The sequence below is a fragment of the Musca autumnalis genome, unplaced genomic scaffold (assembly GCF_047663935.1).
Source record: "Musca autumnalis isolate F117 unplaced genomic scaffold, ASM4766393v1 scaffold_4, whole genome shotgun sequence".
Lineage (NCBI taxonomy): Eukaryota > Metazoa > Arthropoda > Insecta > Diptera > Muscidae > Musca > Musca autumnalis.
In genome coordinates, this window is record NW_027411977.1 from 103723723 (window position 1) to 103742704 (window position 18982).

At 35.9% G+C, this 18982-nt stretch overlaps 1 pseudogene; it reads left to right on the forward strand.

Annotated features, from left to right (window-relative positions):
- Positions 1-608: 608 nt before the first annotated feature.
- The window catches only part of LOC141403036 (uncharacterized), a 1250555-nt pseudogene continuing 1232181 nt past the window's right edge, over positions 609-18982 (forward strand).

The window sequence follows — 18982 nt, forward strand, 5'->3', positions numbered from 1 at the left end:
ATATCTTTTAATTTGTATGTATACAATCACAATTCGCGGGTTTTAAAGTGTAAACCTTGGCTTTAGCTATGTTCAATTTTCAAAAATACTGTATTCTTTTCCCGCTAAATGTCTCAAGCTAGTTCCCGTTTCAACAGTTCCTTATTTTTCAGCTTACTTACAGACTTATGTGTTACTTTTTTGAATATTGGGTGCCAAACAGTCAACGAAAAACAGAATGCATCACATTTTCAAACCATTTTATGCAGCACATTTGATAATATTTGATGAATAAAACACAATTTAAAAACTATAATTTATTTTTTGTTTATACTAATATTAATTTTATTTCTCTTTCAGAATGCTCCAAAACAAATTCATATTGTAATTGCAATAATATTCATAGCTAGCTAATTCACCGATATCTAATATCATTACAATTATATACAATTTAAATTACAATAATACAATTAAAAAAATCAAAGTTTTTTGTACTAACGATAATGAAAAATAACAAAGTCAAATGATAAACTAAAACGTACCAATCGTGGCGTGGTGATGAAAACGTAATTTTGATTTTTTGAATATTTTAAACACATGCGTACAAACAAACTGCAAAGAGCTACAAAATGGCAATGGTTATTTCGACACGCGCTAAACTTTTAATTACCGCTTTAATAGTGTTCTTTTACTTGGTGTAGTCCTGGTGACTGGTTCAACGAAAGGATGGTTTATACCAAATCGTTACAATGGTGAACGTGTTGCTGCTAGGATACAGGTAATAAAGATGTGTTTTTATCAAAACGACTAATTGCAATTAAACACAGGGCAGAAATAAGGAATATTACTATAAATTCCTTGGACAGATATTGTTTCCGAATGTTTCTCGTTAGTTCGATTCATTTGATTCATTCTTCCCTCAGTCCATACAGCCTGTGGTTTTTATTATTAAAATATAAACAACAAAGATGAATCGGCAGAAGTAATAAATGTTACTATGTATATGAATATAAAATTCCAATTTTTTTTTGCAAAAAATGGTATTTCAATTTATCTTGTTCATACATTAGGTTATTTTTGCAGTCACTAAAAGCAGATATGTAATTAAGGACAATATATAAACCCACATACAAGGACTTCTAAGTAAATTTCTGGCCTAATAATAAAACGACAAATTGCAATTAAACACAGGGCAGAAATATGGAATATTACTATAAATTCCTTGGACAGATATTGGAATATTAAATTGCTATTGAAAACGATATTGTTTCCGAATGTTTCTCGGTAGTTCGATTCATTTGATTCATTCATCCCTCAGTCCATACAGTCTGTGGTTTTTACTATTAAACTATAAACAACAAAGATGAAGAGGCAGAAGTAATAAATGTTACTATATGAATATAAAATTCATTTTTTTTTGCAAAAAATGGTATTTCAATTTATCTTGTTCATACATTAGGTTATTTTTGCAGTCACTAAAAGCAGATATGTAATTAAGGACAATATATAAACCCACATACAAGGACTTCTAAGTAAATTTCTGGCCTAATAATAAAACGACAAATTGCAATTAAACAGGGCAGAAATATGGAATATTACTATTCCTTGGACAGATATTGGAATATTAAATTGCTATTGAAAACGATATTGTTTCCGAATGTTTCTCGGTAGTTCGATTCATTTATCCCTCAGTCCATACAGCCTGTGGTTTTTACTATTAAACTATAAACAACAAAGATGAAGAGGCAGAAGTAATAAATGTTACTATATGAATATAAAATTCCAATTTTTTTTTTTTGCAAAAAATGGCATTTCAATTTATTTTGTTCATACATTAGGTTATTTTTTCTTGATGTGCGGGAGTCAAAATAAATTATTGGAATCGTTTTTTTCCTGGTCGAAACTTTTTAACTTTGAAACGAACAATTTTTTTAGAGATAACAGAATCGGCTTTCCGATGCATCAACATTTTTTAAATAAGGTCTAGTCAAAGCTAAAATGTTGAGTTCTTTTTATAGTTTGGATCGAAATATGAGTGTTTTGAGTTTCTCATATGTTCCAATATGTTAAAAAATAAACAAAACATAAATAAATAAATAAAATAAAAAACTTTGTTTATAAAATTTAACATTTTTATTAAAAAACAAGTAAGCAAAGGCTATAGTCGGACAGGGCCGCCCATACGATACCCTACACCACTACCCTGCGAGTTAGCTTTCAGCAAATCAAAGTTTCTTTTGGACAAATAAGCTCATTGTAAGAAATACATTTTTGGAGTCTGCAGCTTTATCACATTAAGTTTAAATAACAATATCCCAGCAAAATCTTCGATGCCAAGGATGCTATTGAATCATGGGTGCAAGTGATCTGGCATGTCATCTTTTTAGCATTTTCACTCATGAAGCATGTCATTTTGACCAATGCTTTGACATGTCATTTTCACCAACACTTGGCATGACATTTTCATGTCTTGTTTGGAAAATGGAAAATTCTGTATTGAAATATGATTTTCATGACAAACAAAACTCTTTATTAATTCAAACTAATTCATGAAATAACTAGAACTAATTTATCAGCATAAAGTTTACACCCAAAATTTCAATTTTATCACCGCCGCTGCACCGCAACAGAGTTTACTTCGTGCACTCTCAGCCACTGATTTTGTTTCATCTTACAAAAGCTTTCCTATTATCTTCTCATCACCAGTTCATATTTCGACATGGACTCCAACAGCACTCCTTTAAGAATGTCTAGTTCGTGAACCTACATTTAATTTGTAATTTTGTAATTTTATAACAACACTTTAGGAAATGTATACTCTTTTGTTTTGATGTCGCTTCATGTAGGGATGTACAAATCGACGTGTTTGTTTCTAGTGATCTGTACAAATGATTCAAATGCTGATGAAAAGATCGGATCTTTCAAGACTTCCTTTGCATGGGTTTAAATGCTAATGAAAATATCGGATCTTTCTCGACTTGCTTTGAACCAATGCAAAATATGCCATAAAATCACGTCATCGCATAGAACCCCTTCCTTCAAATTTTGCTGGGATAATAATAATACAAATAATCACAGAAGGGACAGGGCGTGCACCACGATTCATGTTACAGCAATAGTATGGGGCCTACTGTTTATCGCCCAGTCCGAAAGGCATGTCTTAAAACACCACCTGTAGAGAAGTTGTACATGGTTGAAATACTCAGAAAATGTCGCCAACCTTACTGAGGGGTATTTTGCCATCGTAGGAAATTTGATGTTTGCTGGCCGGGAATCGAACGCCCGACCTTCAGCGTGCAAGGCGGGTGTGCCAACAATTGTACCATGGTGGCACCAATAAGTAATTTTAGAACGGACATTTAGTCTGGACCTAATTTTTTGCATATTTTGACATATTTGCTAAACCATATGCAAGACTTTGTGTCCTAAATATCCCATCGAATTGGCTGAAAGTTTGTATTAAGTATTCGTTCATCACAATTTTCGACCTGATATTTATCGGTATAGGTCCAGGTCTTCATATAGCTCCCATATAACCGTACCTCCCGATGACATTTTGTATTCAGTCTTCGTTGGAGGTAAAAAAACATTCCACCTGAAATTTGTCGTTATATGTCCACGTCTTCTATAGCTCCCATAACCAGAACCTACCGATACAATATCCCTCCGAATTGGCTAAAATTTGGTATTAAATCTTTATTGGGGGTATAAAACTTTCCATCTGAAATTTGTCGAAAGCTCCCCATTTTCTACAATTTGAAGATTGTGGCTCTGGTTACAGATTTCTCTATTTTATTGACTTGTCTGAAGTGAATTTCAAACAGAAAAATGTACACATAAACATTTTAGAAGATATTATTGAAATATATGTAGCATACGAAAATATGTGAAATACAGAAATTTTCCATATGCAAAAATAATATTTGCATATGCATAATTTTCGATTCGAATTTAATTAGAAGCCAAAAATATGCAAATTTTACAAAAATAGATGTTGCATAGAATTCCGCTGTCTACATATCATTGAGCTGATATTAATCGGGGTCCTCTCATTGATATGAGAGAAGGCTTCATTGTCCCTACTGGGATGTTTGTGGAACAATTATATACAGTACATTTTAAGAAATATTCTTAAATTTGAAAATTGGCGGTGTTTAGCAATTTCTGCTACATCTTTAAATTTTGGACAGTTGGACAGGTAATACGATAGGGTTCCACGCAATTTGTAAGAACTGGGAACGTGTCTGTCATGATAGAAACAATTTGTAGCATGGGAGGAAGATGTGGTTCTCTTCACAAAACTCATTATATCTTAGGTAGTAGGTCCGTTATCAAGCACACATATTATTGCAATTTTCATCAGAGGAAAGATCGGTAGTTAATTGTTCATATATAGGAGACTTTGCCGGTATATGGCCTCCAGGGATTCACATATGGACCAAAAATAAAATGTTTTTATTTAGCATGCAAAAGTAATTGTCCATTGCACCCGCTAAATAATATCAGATCAACATCAAAAATTGTAGGCATCTTCTTCGACCTAAACCCCTACCTCGTGCAAAATTTCGTGACTATTGATCTATAATTGCGACCTCTAGTATGCTTTTGATTACATTACAAGCAAAACACTGGATATATTAGGCTGTAACTCTGTTATCTGACCACATAAATCAACATAATTGGCATTGATTGAAAGGGCAAGAGTTGTCCTTCCAAATATTATTTATGTGGGAGGAATGTGTGGTCCAGGAATAAAGATATTACCGGTATATTAATTTTTTTACAATTTTCACACAAAAGTTGTGGTCCATTTAAGCCTCTAAACATCATCCGATCACCATCTCAAATTGCAAACTTTTTCTTTGTCATATAATCTTACATTATTTAAAATTTCGAAGCGATCGGACTATAATTGCGACATACAGAGCCGCTACAAAATCGGATAAAAATTTTGTTTTTGGTCCATTTCACCCGCTAAATATTTCTCGATCATCACCAATAAGAATAGGGATCTATTCTGATCTGAACCCGACCTCCACACAAAATTTCGTGACGATCGGTCCATAATTGCGGCCTGGAGCGTGTTTACAATTTATAATGGACAGACGGACGGACGGACAGACACACATCTCAAAATCGCTTTATCTCGTCGAGATATGAAGATTGGTATACAACATTGGGGGTCTCCGACGGGTTACATGAATTTTTACCAAAACAAACTTATAATACCCTTTCCATATTGTGGTGTAGGGTATAATTAAAAATGTACATTTATGTAAAAAAGCTATAATTAATATGAAAAATGTTATGGAAAACATACCCATGTAATTTCAATATATTTGAAAAAGTGTTAAACGGACGAAACGGGACGGGTACAAAAGTATATATGGGCTAAAATAGGACACTCTCAGGCATCATTCTGCGAAATCGAAACCTTTTTCCATACTGTTCCCTAAAAGTTCTAGCCCCCTAAAATTGGAATTTCTAGAGTTTTGCCAAATGAACTATATGGAACTATCTAGTTCACTACACTGTTCATTTGTATGAAAAAACTGTGTATACGCAATATCACACGTTAGATTTTGTGACGTTACTCATACGTTTTGGAATTAGTACAGTGAACTAATAACTAAATTACCCAACTCTAGGAATTTCACTGTGGAAAAATCAAATAGCTCACTTCGTGTAAACTCTATGGAAATGCTTAAAGACAACAATCCAACCTAAACAACAAAAAACAACGAACGCAATAGTTTCCGAGAAATAACTTTTTCTTTCTCCAGAAATTTGCAAAAATTATGTATTTTCCAAAATTGGGAAAAATTATCGTCTTTAGGAGAACGTCACGCCCACACCATCCAAAATCTTGTTCTACATTTTTGGTTTCATTAGTTTCAGTATGCTTACTATCGATTCCCATATAGAAATTAACAATCGGTGACAACAAAAAATTGGGGTTTTGGCCAGGCATATCGATTCATGAACAACTGTGCGGCAGATGACCCATTAATTCCACGTTTTGGCCCGTCAAAAAGCCTCTCAGAGCTCGCACTGTCATGGTACACAATGATTCGTCTACTCTTCTTCGTTTTTCGAATTTCTCCCAAGACTTCAGGATTTACCATCCTACGTTCATCAAGCAGAATAGTCGTCAAATGGCTAGTTTTGCCAAAGAAACATGCGACAATTTGGCTCGTCGAAGGCCCAGCATTCTGATGAAACACATGGAGCGGTTTGGTGGGGTTTGTGTATCCAAAGGGTGAACGAAATTTAATCTGCCATATTTTTAAAAAGAATTATCTCAATATTATTTATAATATCAACATCATTCTTATCATATGTGGATGGCTGCCTGGAGCGCACGATGACTCTAGAACGGAAAATTAATTTTAGTTCGAGGATTGGTCATATCGGTTCACTCCTTCGGGTACCTCCCCCACAAAAGTTCAAAACCTTTCGCTAAAATGGTGGCGTGTGTCTATAGCACACCTTTCAGAAAAGCGCCTTTCAAAGCAGCTTTTTTGTAGGACAGGGTCTATAGAAGCACCTTTTCTGTAGGAAAGGGTCTAAAGAAGCACGTTTCCTGTAGGAAAGGGCCTATAGAAGCACATTTTCTGTAGGAAATGGTCTATATAAGCACCTTTTCTGTAGGAAAGGGTCTATAGAAGCACAATTTCTGTAGAAAAGGGTCTATATAAGCACCTTTTCTGTAGGAAGGGGACTATAGAAGTACCTTTTCTGCAGGAAAGGGCCTATAGAATCACATTTTCTGTAGGAATGGGTCTATATAAGCACATTTCTGTAGGAAAGGTTCTATATAAGCACCTTTTCTGTAGGAGAAGCCTATAGAAGCACATTTTCTTTAGGAAAGGTTCTAAATAAGCACATTTTCTGTAGGAAAGGGTCTATAGAAGTACCTTTTCTGTAGGAAAGGGTCTAGAAGAACCTTTTCTGTAGGAAAGGGTCTAGAAACAACTTTTCTGTAGGAAAGGGTCTATAGAAGGACGCTTTTTGTTATAAAGGGTCCTTAGAAGCATATTTTCTGTAGGAAAGGGTCTATAGAAGCACATTTTGTTTAGGAGAGGGTATATAGAAGTACGCTTTTTGTAAGAAATGGTCCGTAGAAGCATCCTTTTTTCATAAAGAGTCGATAGAAGCATCATTTCTTTTAGAAATGGTCTTTTGGAGCATCCTTACTTTCAGAAAAAGTCTCTGGAAGCATCCTTTCTTTCAGAAATGGTCTTTAGAGCCATCCTTTCTTTCAGAAACGGTCTTTAAAGCATCCTTTTAGAAAGGGTCTATAGGAGCACCATCTCTTTCTAAAAATATCTAGAGGGGCACCTGTTTTTTCCGAAAGGGTCCTTAGAAGTATCCTTTTTAAAGAGTGACCTTAGAAGGGCTCTGTTTATCTCATAGGAGATCCTTTTCTATAAAGGAAGAAGCACCCTTTCTGCGGGATATGGTTCTTGGAAACATCATTGATGTAGGAATGGAATGTTGTTGTAGGAAACGGTCTTAAGAATCACCCTTAGAAGCACACTTTTATATACATCCTTAGAAGCACCTTTTGTATCAAAGGAAATGGTCCTTAGAAGCACCATTTTATATGAAAACCAAAAGGTCCTTTCTGTAGGAGTGTGTACTTAGAAGCACCCTTTGATATGAAAGAAAATGGCCCTTAGAAGCAACCTTCCCGTAGGAGAGTGTCCTTTGGAGCATCCTTATGTAGGAGAGAGTCCTTAGAAGCACCCTTTATGTAGGAGAGAGTCCTAAGAAGCACCCTGGAAAAGGGTCCTTAAAAGCACCCTGTCGGTAAGACGGATTTCTTAGAAGCTTTCTATCTGTAGGAGAAGGACCACAGGAACACTCATTCTTTAGCAAGGGCTCCTTTATAGCACCCTTTCTATAGGAATGGGTGTTTGGTTGACCTTTGATAATTATAAACGAAGAAATCTTGTAACCTTCCAAGAAACAAGGCCTCTATAATCTTGAGAAATAACGAAGAACGCCCTTTATTCCTAAACATTCACAATAACCTCCATTCTTCATACTGTGTACCTAATGTCCCCTGTACCAGTATCAAACACACATACGGCCCACTCCTTCGAGCTGCTCTCGAATTGCTTTGAGTTCTATTTTAGCAACTTGTATTCGCTGTCTCCATTAGGACTGTAAACTTTTTTCAGCGGCAAGTCCATACTTTCTGAGAAAATGGCGCGAAAGCTGATAGAAATCCTATGACAGCATGTGTAGTGAATGGAGCGCACCAAAATTCAATATTTTTTGTCCAAACGTTGTTTATGTTCGAAAATAGGCAATATTAGTCCACACATTCCGGTACCTTCCCACAAAAGTTAAAAAATGTCACTACCATGGTACGCGCTGTATCCGTTGACCAAAGCAACCTATTTGGTTCAAGCTTTGGATCTCCTAAGATTTTGTCCAAATATAGTTTATCTTCAAAAATGGGCCATATCGGTTTTCTCCTCGCCCTTAAAACTTCAACATTTTTGTTTAAGTCTAGATTAGGGTCTGTCTGCGGTCTTGTTTACAGCGATATTATGTTTTTCGTAGGCAAGTCCATGCTTCCTGCGGATATATATAAAATTAATCTAAGTCAGAATGGTATCCTTAATCATTAGAAAATTTGTATTGTCGTAATATGTCCTCTATGGACAGTTGTTATATTCCTTGGAACGGTATTTAGTTTCTATACATGCATAGCACACTCACATAAAGTCTACTCATGTATGTTGCAGCTATCTGTCCCTTCCAAATCTACATCTCACACATTTTGCCTTGATTTTTTTCTTATAGTTTTTGTCTATATCTTTCATTACACTATATTCTTTGCTTGGGGTAATTCAGCATGTTCATTTTTTTGTTTGTTACGAATTGAAATATCGCACCTGTTCAACAAAAGGGTAGCAACTCAAAATTGTTGCCACATCAGTATTTACTCTGAAGACATGAAGAGTGACATAACGGTATTTTTGACGATAGAGTAGACAAAATAACCGGATGTTTTTACAGTGGATGAAGTTCGTCATTATCTATCTTTTCTAATAAAAAGTAAAAAATGTCAACATTTTGAGTTACTACCCTTTTGTTGAACAGGTGCTATATATCGCCACAAAGTTAGAATGTATGTATGTGTATGTAACAGAATACCAATCTACGGATAAACCATAATGTTAGAAAGAAACCATTAGACAGTTTGTACATACATGTTCATATTTTTCCAATGAACCCTGGTTTGAGTTAACATATTCAGATGCTAGAAGAAGTGGAATCATTTACAAGAAATTGCATTTTTGAGTGGAATGGTGAGATAATATATCAGTGCATATAATACATATGGTGTTTCGAGGTCATAAAACTATAATTGCCCAAGAAGAAATATTTAATAGGTTTTATTAAATAAAAAACATACGGGCGTATAATGAATATTTGTCATGACCATAAAAATACATACATGTAACGTATACGCTCACATATGTGAGTGAATGGTGGTCAGTGACCACCGGTCGCGATAAACGAAAGGAGAGACTGACATTGGCCCAACCTTTGCACATCGTAATATTTCTCTTCAATACTTTTCCTAGTGCAGTTTAACGGTTGTTTGAGAATTGTATTGAAATTTCAATCGATGGTAGTTCATGTTATTGTGGTTACAACGATATAAGTTTTTCGTGGGCAGGTCTATGCTTTCGGAGATAATGAGAAAAAAGCTCAACAAAAATTACTGGTTGTCAAGATAACTATTGAAAGGAATTACTTCCAAAATCAGATCCGTTCATTCATTCCTTCATACATCTCTCGCAATAAAGCATTTAGTGGTATTTGTTACAATACTCTAATTTTATTCTGTATAGTCTTTGTTGATTAGGTCTGTCAGTGGAAAAATTAGGCTGACTATTTATTATACCTATCGCACAAAAGCTTAAAAATGTACGCTGAAAACTTTCAAATTTTATTTTGTCACCTACGAAACTGCTATTTAGTTTGTAAAATAGGGATCTGTTTTTAGAACATTTTGGTCCACTGTTCCTGTTATTGTTTTCGTTTTTGAAACGTCACAGGCTCATGGTATATCTCTGTCAGCAAAACGGAGTGCTAATTTTTACTTGTTTTATTAAAAAAGGTAAGAAAACAGCGATGTACGATGCCATTAGTTGAAAAGTAGTGGAGAAATGGACAATTGTCGAATTTTGTTTTTCAAAGTGGTTGATCTCTTGATGGCTTTTCAACCAGTTTATAGTCTGTTTAAAATAAATTGATTTATTATCAACCCTTTTATAAGCTGGTTGAAAAATTCCGACAGAAGTAGGCTCAACAAATCATTTTTCTTGAAAAAATTAGTAATATTTTCCTTTAGTCTAGGCGTGTGCACTAGGCCGGGGCGATTTGTGTGGAAAGAAGAAAACCTTAATGGGCCCTTCCCGTTTCTGATACCTGGGACTGAACTGAACAGAAAAGTCCACTGGACCATATGTCTACCGCGAAAATCGAGCCACCCGAATTTTACTTGAAATTGATTATTGACGTTTTTTGGATATTTTGGCATATATGTAACAGCCAAGCCATTGAGATTTGCGATCCAACACAATCAGGGTTTCTTACATTTTCAAATTTAAACGGGCATATCTTCTTTTTTCACTGCGGATTTCTACTGATCCCTTTTCCTATTAAAGGGGTGAATAATATCTTCCGAATAAGCTATTATTTGTTCAAATCGGTTAATAAATGGCTAAATTATGGTGGTTGATTCATACCAATACAATTACTTAGTACTTAACGCCAATGAAAAACTTAAAGTCAAAATCGGGAGGCTCGATTTTCGCGGTAGACATATGGTCCAGTGGACTTTTTTGCTTTTTTTTGCAAAAAATATTTATAAAAATGTTCTGCTTCTACAGGAGAAGCCTACAGTAAGCGTATATATTAAATATTTTCCATGGGATACCGTTTAGATCATTTTCTAGTTATTACACATGCAGTTTAAAACTTTTTTGTAATATTATTTCAAGTAATTTTAGTATGCTGGGTTGTCTTTTGCCATAGAAAACAAGTAAAAAAGTATCAGTAGGCTTTGCCGACAGAGATATACCCTCAGCCTGTGCAAATTGAAACACTATTTTTCACAAAAAACTTATGTATTCAAAATTTTGGTCGTATGAACCGACACAATTGTTGTTTAGGATTAAAGTTCAAAAGTTTTGCGGAAAAGGTACTTAAAGGAATGGACCGACATAGACCATGGGGCTGCCATAGGGGGTTTTTACACCCTTCGGGCTGTTTTCTCAAGAAGTATGGACTTGCCCCTGAAACAACTCTTACCATCGTAATTGAGGCAGCGAATGTAAGTTGCTTCAACAAAAATCAAAGTGATTCAATAGCAGGTCTTAAAGTGAATTTATCCAAAATTTTGTGTTGGAGGTACGGGATGGAGTGGAAAAATATAGTCCATATTCGAACCTGATCTATATCTGGTAGATATTATGAGAATGTGTAAAGTATGGACCAAATCGGTCACTCCCATCAAGAGTTATCGTGCGCACAATTTTTCCGATTATTTTTGAACTTTTGTGGGGTAGGTACCTGAAGGAGTGGACCGATATAGCTTATTAACGAACTTAAACTAAGTTTGGGAACAATATTATGAAGGCCAAATTTTGGCCGGAATCGGCATTTCCGTTCGAGAATTATCTTGCGCTTCCACCCATAAACATGGTGTCATAGGTATTGTTTTTCAACTTTCAGGCTATTTTTTCAGGAAGTATGGACTTGCCCCTGAGGAAACTTGTACCTTCGTATAGGGGACAGTGAATACAAGATGTAACAACAAAAACCAAGGCGATTCGAGGGCAGGTCCTAAACTGAACTTTTCCGAAATTTTGTGTGGGAGGTACTCGAAGGAGTTTACCGATTGAGTCCATATGGGAACTACTGGTAGAAAGTTTACGCTAGACAAAGTATGTACCAAATCGGTAACTCCCTTCAAGAGTTATCGTGCGCACAAACTTTCCGAACATTTTCGAACTTTTGTGGGGGAGGTACAGGAAGGAGTGGAGCGATGTAGCTCATCTTCGAACTTAAACTAAGTTTGGGCAAAATATTACTAAAGCCAAAATTTAGGACCGAATCGGCAGATCCGTTCGAGAGTTATCTTACGCTCCAAGCACTACAAACGGTGTCATAGGATTTTTTGTAACTTTCAGGCTATTTTCTCAGGAAGTATGGACTTGCCCCTAATGAAACTTACAGCGTCGTATAGAGGACAGCGAATACAACTTGCGTAAACAAAAATCAAAGCGATTCGAGACCAGGTCCTAAACTGAACTGCTCCGAAATTTTGTGTGGGAGGTACCCGAAGGAGTGGCCCGATTGAGTCCATATTGGAACCTCATCTAAGTTTAGTAGAAGTTACACGATGTGAAAAGTATGTACGAAATCGGTTGTTCCCTACAAGAGTTATCGTACGCACAAGTTTTGCGACAATTTTTGAACATTTGTGGGGGAGGTACCTGAAGGAGTGGACCTGTATGGCACATCTTCGAACTTAAATCGAATCTGGACAAAATATTTCGATACCCAAAATTTGAACCGAATCGATTGATCCGTTCGAGAGTTATCGTGCGCACCAGCCAGCCAGACAGACGGACGGACATTGCTAGATCTACTCAAAATTGTCTGAAACGCATATCGTACTAACATACTTGGGGTCTAAAACCATTATTTCGATGAGGCACATTTTTGACACCTTTCCCGCGGAGACCTTTCCCGCGATAGTTCTTTCAATTAAAAAGAATGTTTTTATTTATATTTTATTTTTTAAGTACGCCCTTTTAGCGCTGTTTGTGTAATGCACTAACGATCTTCTTTGGCGTCTTTTCGGAGTGACGTCTTGGGCGAGGGAGTGGGAAACTCACTTCCAAATGACAAACAAAATATAATCAAAACGAAAATGAATGTATAAGTGAAAAAAGCAACAACCAAATGATGTTTATCGTTTGTTTTTGTTCGGATACAGTATGCATGAGGGAGAAAAATAGCAAATCATGAGACAACACAGTGGGATCGCTGAGTATACTGTCTTTGCAAAAAAGGGCATCCCTGTTTCAAAGTAATGATATATTGTGTCATTATGTAGTAATTATATTAATATCAATTTATAATACATGTATAGTATTACAACAGTACGTATATAACCGATATTATGAGTCTAAACCTCTATAGGTGAAGAATAATATGACTGCTTAGAAAACCAATAACCCTCGCAAGGTTTAGATATGGCCCATTTTGGAAGTTAAACTAAATTTGAAGAAAATATTACGAAGGCCAAATGTTGGGCGGCTGATCCGTTCGAGAGTTATTGGGGAGGTACCCGAATGAGTCGGACCTAATCCATGTCTCTTACAGATAATATAATATGCAAGTATGGACCAACTCGGTTACTGCCTTGGAGAGTTATCTTGTCCCCCATTTTATCGAAAAGTTTTGAACTTTTGTGGGGGAGGTACCTGAAGTAGTAAAAGAAAGTATAGACTAGCGCCTGGAAAAACTTGTACCGTCGTAATGAGGGGAGCGAATACAAGTTATTACAACAAAAATGTGCCATGTTAGCTCGATTAATCCAATTAATTAATTAAAAAACTTTCATAAATAATGGCCTTCGTCCTAAAAAGACAATAATAATAAATAAAAAATCAAAGAGATTCGAAAGGAGGTCGTAAACTGTAACATTGGCACCATTTTGTCTGGGAGGTAACTCAAGGAGTTGACCGAAAAAATCAATATTGGGACCTTATCTACGTCAGGAAGAAATTTTAAGATGTGCAAAGTTTAGACCGAATCGATTGCTTCCTTCGAAAGTTATCTTTCACACCATTTTACAGTAAAATGTTAAGCTTTTGTAGGGGGAGGTAACGGAAGGAGGATTCAAAATATTATGAATTGTAAAATTTGGAACAAATCGGTTGTACATTTCATGAGTTATCGTGTGCACCAGCCATCTAGACAGGCAGGCTTAATCTACTCAAAACTGTCTGAAACAGATTTCGTCCAAACATACTTGGGATCTAAAACCAGTATTTCGATGAGGCACATTTTGGTCATTTTTGGTAAAAACCAAAAATGTTTTACAATAAATGAATTCAAGTTTCACCCTTTCAGAATTCCCATAATGTCGACCATTAAAATTAATTTACGTGGAAGCTGTGTTGGCATCAATTTAGAAAAATGGGTAAAAATGGGTTGAAGCCAACAAGTTTTTTATGCTCCCTTCCGATTTCTGGCTTAACCTTACATTTTATAGACCTTTGTCCAGAGAAAGATTCAAAGAATACTCCATGGTTCGAATGATACTAGTATAGGATTGTTCCACTACATCCTCCCAAAAAATATACTGACATTTAAAAGCCGGAATTTCGGGGTTTTTTTTTTTTTTTTTTGATTTTTTTAATAATCCGGACCCGCAACAATATAATATTCAAAATTTATAATAGGATTATAGAACTCATGATTTTATTTCGTTTAATGTATATCTCATGAGTGTGTTCCATTACTAGTAATTTGAGTCTAAAGACCAAAATTCGATTCATGAATTTTCTTAAAAAACCTAATATTTGCGTGTAAATAAGTGTCATTCAATTTCCTTTGAACCTAGAGTGAATTTAGCTTTTTTACGTGACGGATCTAATGCGCCATTACGCGTACGAATCCATCCACTAAAATGGTGGATATACATAGATACATACCTTGAAAATAGGAAAATCGGAAAAAATATATTTTTACAAATCCGCGTACTAAGCCGCGATTTGCATTGACAATTTTTACATACATACATATATGGAATCCTTTATGCGCGATTATAATATTTCATTGATGTACAATTGACTCTCACTTCTCACTGATGCTGCGCTGCTATTAAGTGTACGGTTCTACATAGCCAATTATAATTGTTCTTGTTGTTGTTGTGACATTTGTTGTTGCTGTTACATTTGTGGCACTAAACTCCTTCAATTTAAGCATTACCACTTAATTGTAAACCAAAACGCAAAAAATGTGTTAATGTTTTAATCAGCAGTTAATGGTATACCAGCCACTATAGTCGTCAGTCTATGTTACACCCAGTTAAGCCTGCCAGCCATTAACCTCTCATTTCAAGAAAATAATTCAACATTCCCATGGAGAACAAAGTTTCGTGCTGTTCGGTGACGCCTATTTGTCTAAGGGGTGCAACACGATAACCATCAACTAAGTCGCATAATATTCGCAGCACATTGAACGTTTTGTGGGAGGGGAGGTGTGTGTAAAAATTTGTTTGAATAAATACTACAAATCTAGAAATTTGCAAAGCTATAAGAAACTGTAGGCGTCTATATATAACATGGCATTTGTAAATTTATACGGGTTACATCTATTGAAAAGAATAAGAAGGCAAAAGCAACAACAACAACAAGAAGGCATAGTAATATAGCTAAGTGGCTGGCGCAAAAATAAAGTAGCAGCCCACTACCAGCCAAAGTTGTGAGAGAGACCATCAAATAAAGGGTGCCTCCACAAGAGCGCAATTTTTTATGAGTGTCCCAACTAAAACGCAATTATTAAATTTGAAGCCATTCGATGTGTCATTGATTGGCATCTGACCAATTGTTCCATACAAAACCTCATTCTGTCTACTTACGATATAATAAAGTTTCACGATTTTTTTAATATCTGTGTTTTATTTAAAATTTAAAAATTGCGCTCTAGTTGGGACACCCTTTAAATGAAATGCTGTTTTATGATGGTAGTAAGGGTTATAGGAAGTTATAATCGGAATCAAGGACACTTTGTTGTAATTCTTGAGAAAAGAATAACGTTTGTATTTTGTTTCTCAGGGTGTGTGTGCGGGTTTCGAACAAAAAAATGTGTAGTTAGAGATGTGTGAAATATTCCTACGCCAATTAAGGTTAAAATAACATCGACGTAATGGCTGTTGTACTAAATTGTAGAAAGGGAAATACAAAAGAAAATATTTGTACAAAGATAGAATGGAATTAACTAAGAGTAAGTATTTCTAAAGCTTTTTGTCTTCTTTAACTAACATTGGCACGTGCTGCTGGAAAGTAAGCACAAAGTATGAAATGCTTAAAGACTTTGTTTTGTCAACTGGTACCAAACAAAGGCCATAATAATTACGACACAATCATGACAATGGTGATGACAGTCAACGTCAATAATGAATAGAATGTTAATGGTGAGCATAATACATCAAAGGTCGGTGTTAGAAAAATAGCTTTTAATACTTGGTTTAGACTTTTTTATTTATGCAAGGTTGACAAATACATATCTTTCCTGTTTTTATACCCTACACCACTATGTGGGGAGGGTATTATAAGTTGGTTTTGGCCAAAAAGTTTGTAACGCATCGAAATAATGGTCGTAGACGACGAGCTGAGTCGATCTGGCTATGTGTGTCCGTCCGTCAGTCCGTCCGTCTGTCCATCTAAACCTTGTAATCACGCTACAGGTCGCAATTTTGATCGGATCGTCACGAAATTTTGGGTGTTGATGGGGGTTCCGGAGGGGAAGAAGCTTATTGATTTTGGTGATGGTCGGATAATATTAGTGGTCGGAAAGGGCAAAAAACTTAGGTGGATAAAAAGACAACGTTTTTTTCCAAAGCGAATATCTCAGCTTCTGTATGGGGTATACCAAAAGCAAAACCTGACAATGAAAGAAGAAAATATCACCTTTCTAACGATGTAAAGCTGGTGCTCGTAGGTGATCAAACAACGAAGATATCACAATACCAGCAAATAAAACCCCAATTTTCATTTTTGCGATTTTAATTATATTGACGAATATCACAGCTTTGGTATGGAACTTTCCAAAAGCAAAGCCTGACTATGAAAGTAGAAGATTCCGTCTTTACAATGATGCAAACTAGGTCGGCGTAGGTAACTAAATAACGGAGATATCGCAAAGTCGGGTTCGCAATGTGGGTTCCGGAGGGGAAGAAGCCTATTGATTTTGGTGATGGTCGGATAATATTTAGGGGTCGTTATGGGCAAAAAACTTATTTGGAGAAAAGTCAACATTTTATTTCAAAGCCAATACCTCTGTTTCTTTAAAAGGTATATCAAAAGCAAAACGTGGCAAGAAGAGTAGAAAATATCACCTTTACAACGATGTAAAGTAGGTTGTCGTGGGTGGTCAAATAGCAGAGATATGGCAATAGTCGATAATGCATCCCATTTTCCTATTTTTTTTGTAATCACGCTACAGGTCGCATGTTTGATCGGATCGTCACGAAATTTTTGGGGGTTAATGGGGGTCCCAAAGAAAAATAAGTCTATTTAGTTTGGTGATGGTCGGATAATATTCAGGAGTCGGAATAAGCGAAAAGCTTATGTGGAGAAAAGTCAACGTTTTTTTCTTATGCGAATATCTCCGCTTCTGGTTGGAGTATTCCAAAAGGAATACCCGTCAATGGAAGATGAAAAGATCTCCTTTATATTGATGCAAAGTATGCTGGCGTAAGTGAGCAAACCGAGATATTGCAAAATTCAGTAATATATCCAATTTTTCCATTTTTTGTAATCACACTACACTACACTACAAGTTGGAATTTTGATCGGATAGTGACGAAATTTTTGGGGGTATATGGGGGCCCCGCAGAGGAAGAAGCCTATTGATTTTGGTGATAGTCGGATAATATTTAGGGGTCGGAATGGGGAAAAACTCATTTGGAGACAAATTCAAAGTTTTATTCTTTGTGAATATATCGGCTTCTAGTAGGGGTATTCCAACGGCAATGCCTGTCAATGGAAGAAGAAAATATTACCTTTACATTGGTGTAAAGCAGGTTGGCGAAGGTGGTCAAACAAGGGAGATACCACAATAGTCGGTAATGCATCCAATTCTTCCGTTTTTTACAATCAAGCTACAGGTCGTAATTTTGGTCGGATGGTCACGAAACTTTGGTTGCTTGTGGGGGTCCCAGATAGAAAGAGGCATATTATTTTTGGTGGTAGTCGGATTATATTCCCTAAAAGAAATGGTTACCAGTGAAAAGCTTATGCACAGGGGTAGTGGTGTAGGGTATCACATGGTCGGCCCCGTCCCGACTATAGCCCTTGCTCACTTGTTTTCTTATATTTTTTGTGGTTTCATTTAACTCTCAAATTGATGACTGCAGCCCTATTCTATTTTTTAGCTAAATGATAGGACAACGGATTTGTTTTGGAAAACAGTTCTGCACATTGAATGTAGTACGATATTACATATAGAGAAGTTGTGAATGGTCAGTAAAGGTAAACTTTTTGATATAGTCCGCATAAAAGGGGCCCTCCGATATTCGGAATTTGAAGCTTTTAGCCACATTATTCAAGTAAAATTGCTAAGCTTTGGTGTTCTTTAAAGTCCTAAAACCTTCCTGCTAATAATTGGTATAAATCCACGTTTTTATATAGCCCCTATAGAATTTTATCCCCCAATTTTCGGTATTTTGAAGGTTTTGGCCACATTATTCAACAGAAAAGCTGAAATTTTGTTTTTAGTCTTCTTTAGGGATATAAAACACCACTGAAGAGTATTCACGTTTTTATATAGCACCCTAAAATGATACCTCCAGATTTTCCTTATTTTAAAGCTTTTAGCCATGGCTTCGGAGTCGAGCCATTTTTGGTAAGACTCTGACTCCGACTCCAGTCCAACTTTTTTCTCGACTCCGACTCCGACTCCAACTCCGGAGTCGACTCCGAAAATAGATAAAATAAAATTCACAACTTAAATTACAGTCATTTCAGTGTGAACTTTCATGATACATTACATTGGGAGGATACCAAAACATATACATATATTGTTCGTTTTTTTCGTTGACAAGACGGAATATAAAGTAACAAGCACTTCAGTATACTTCACACTTCAGAACATGTAGCAAAACCCTTCAAAGCAACTGCAATCGGACGGTATCGTTACAAGGTTTCTACAGGTTCCTACATACGAGTATATT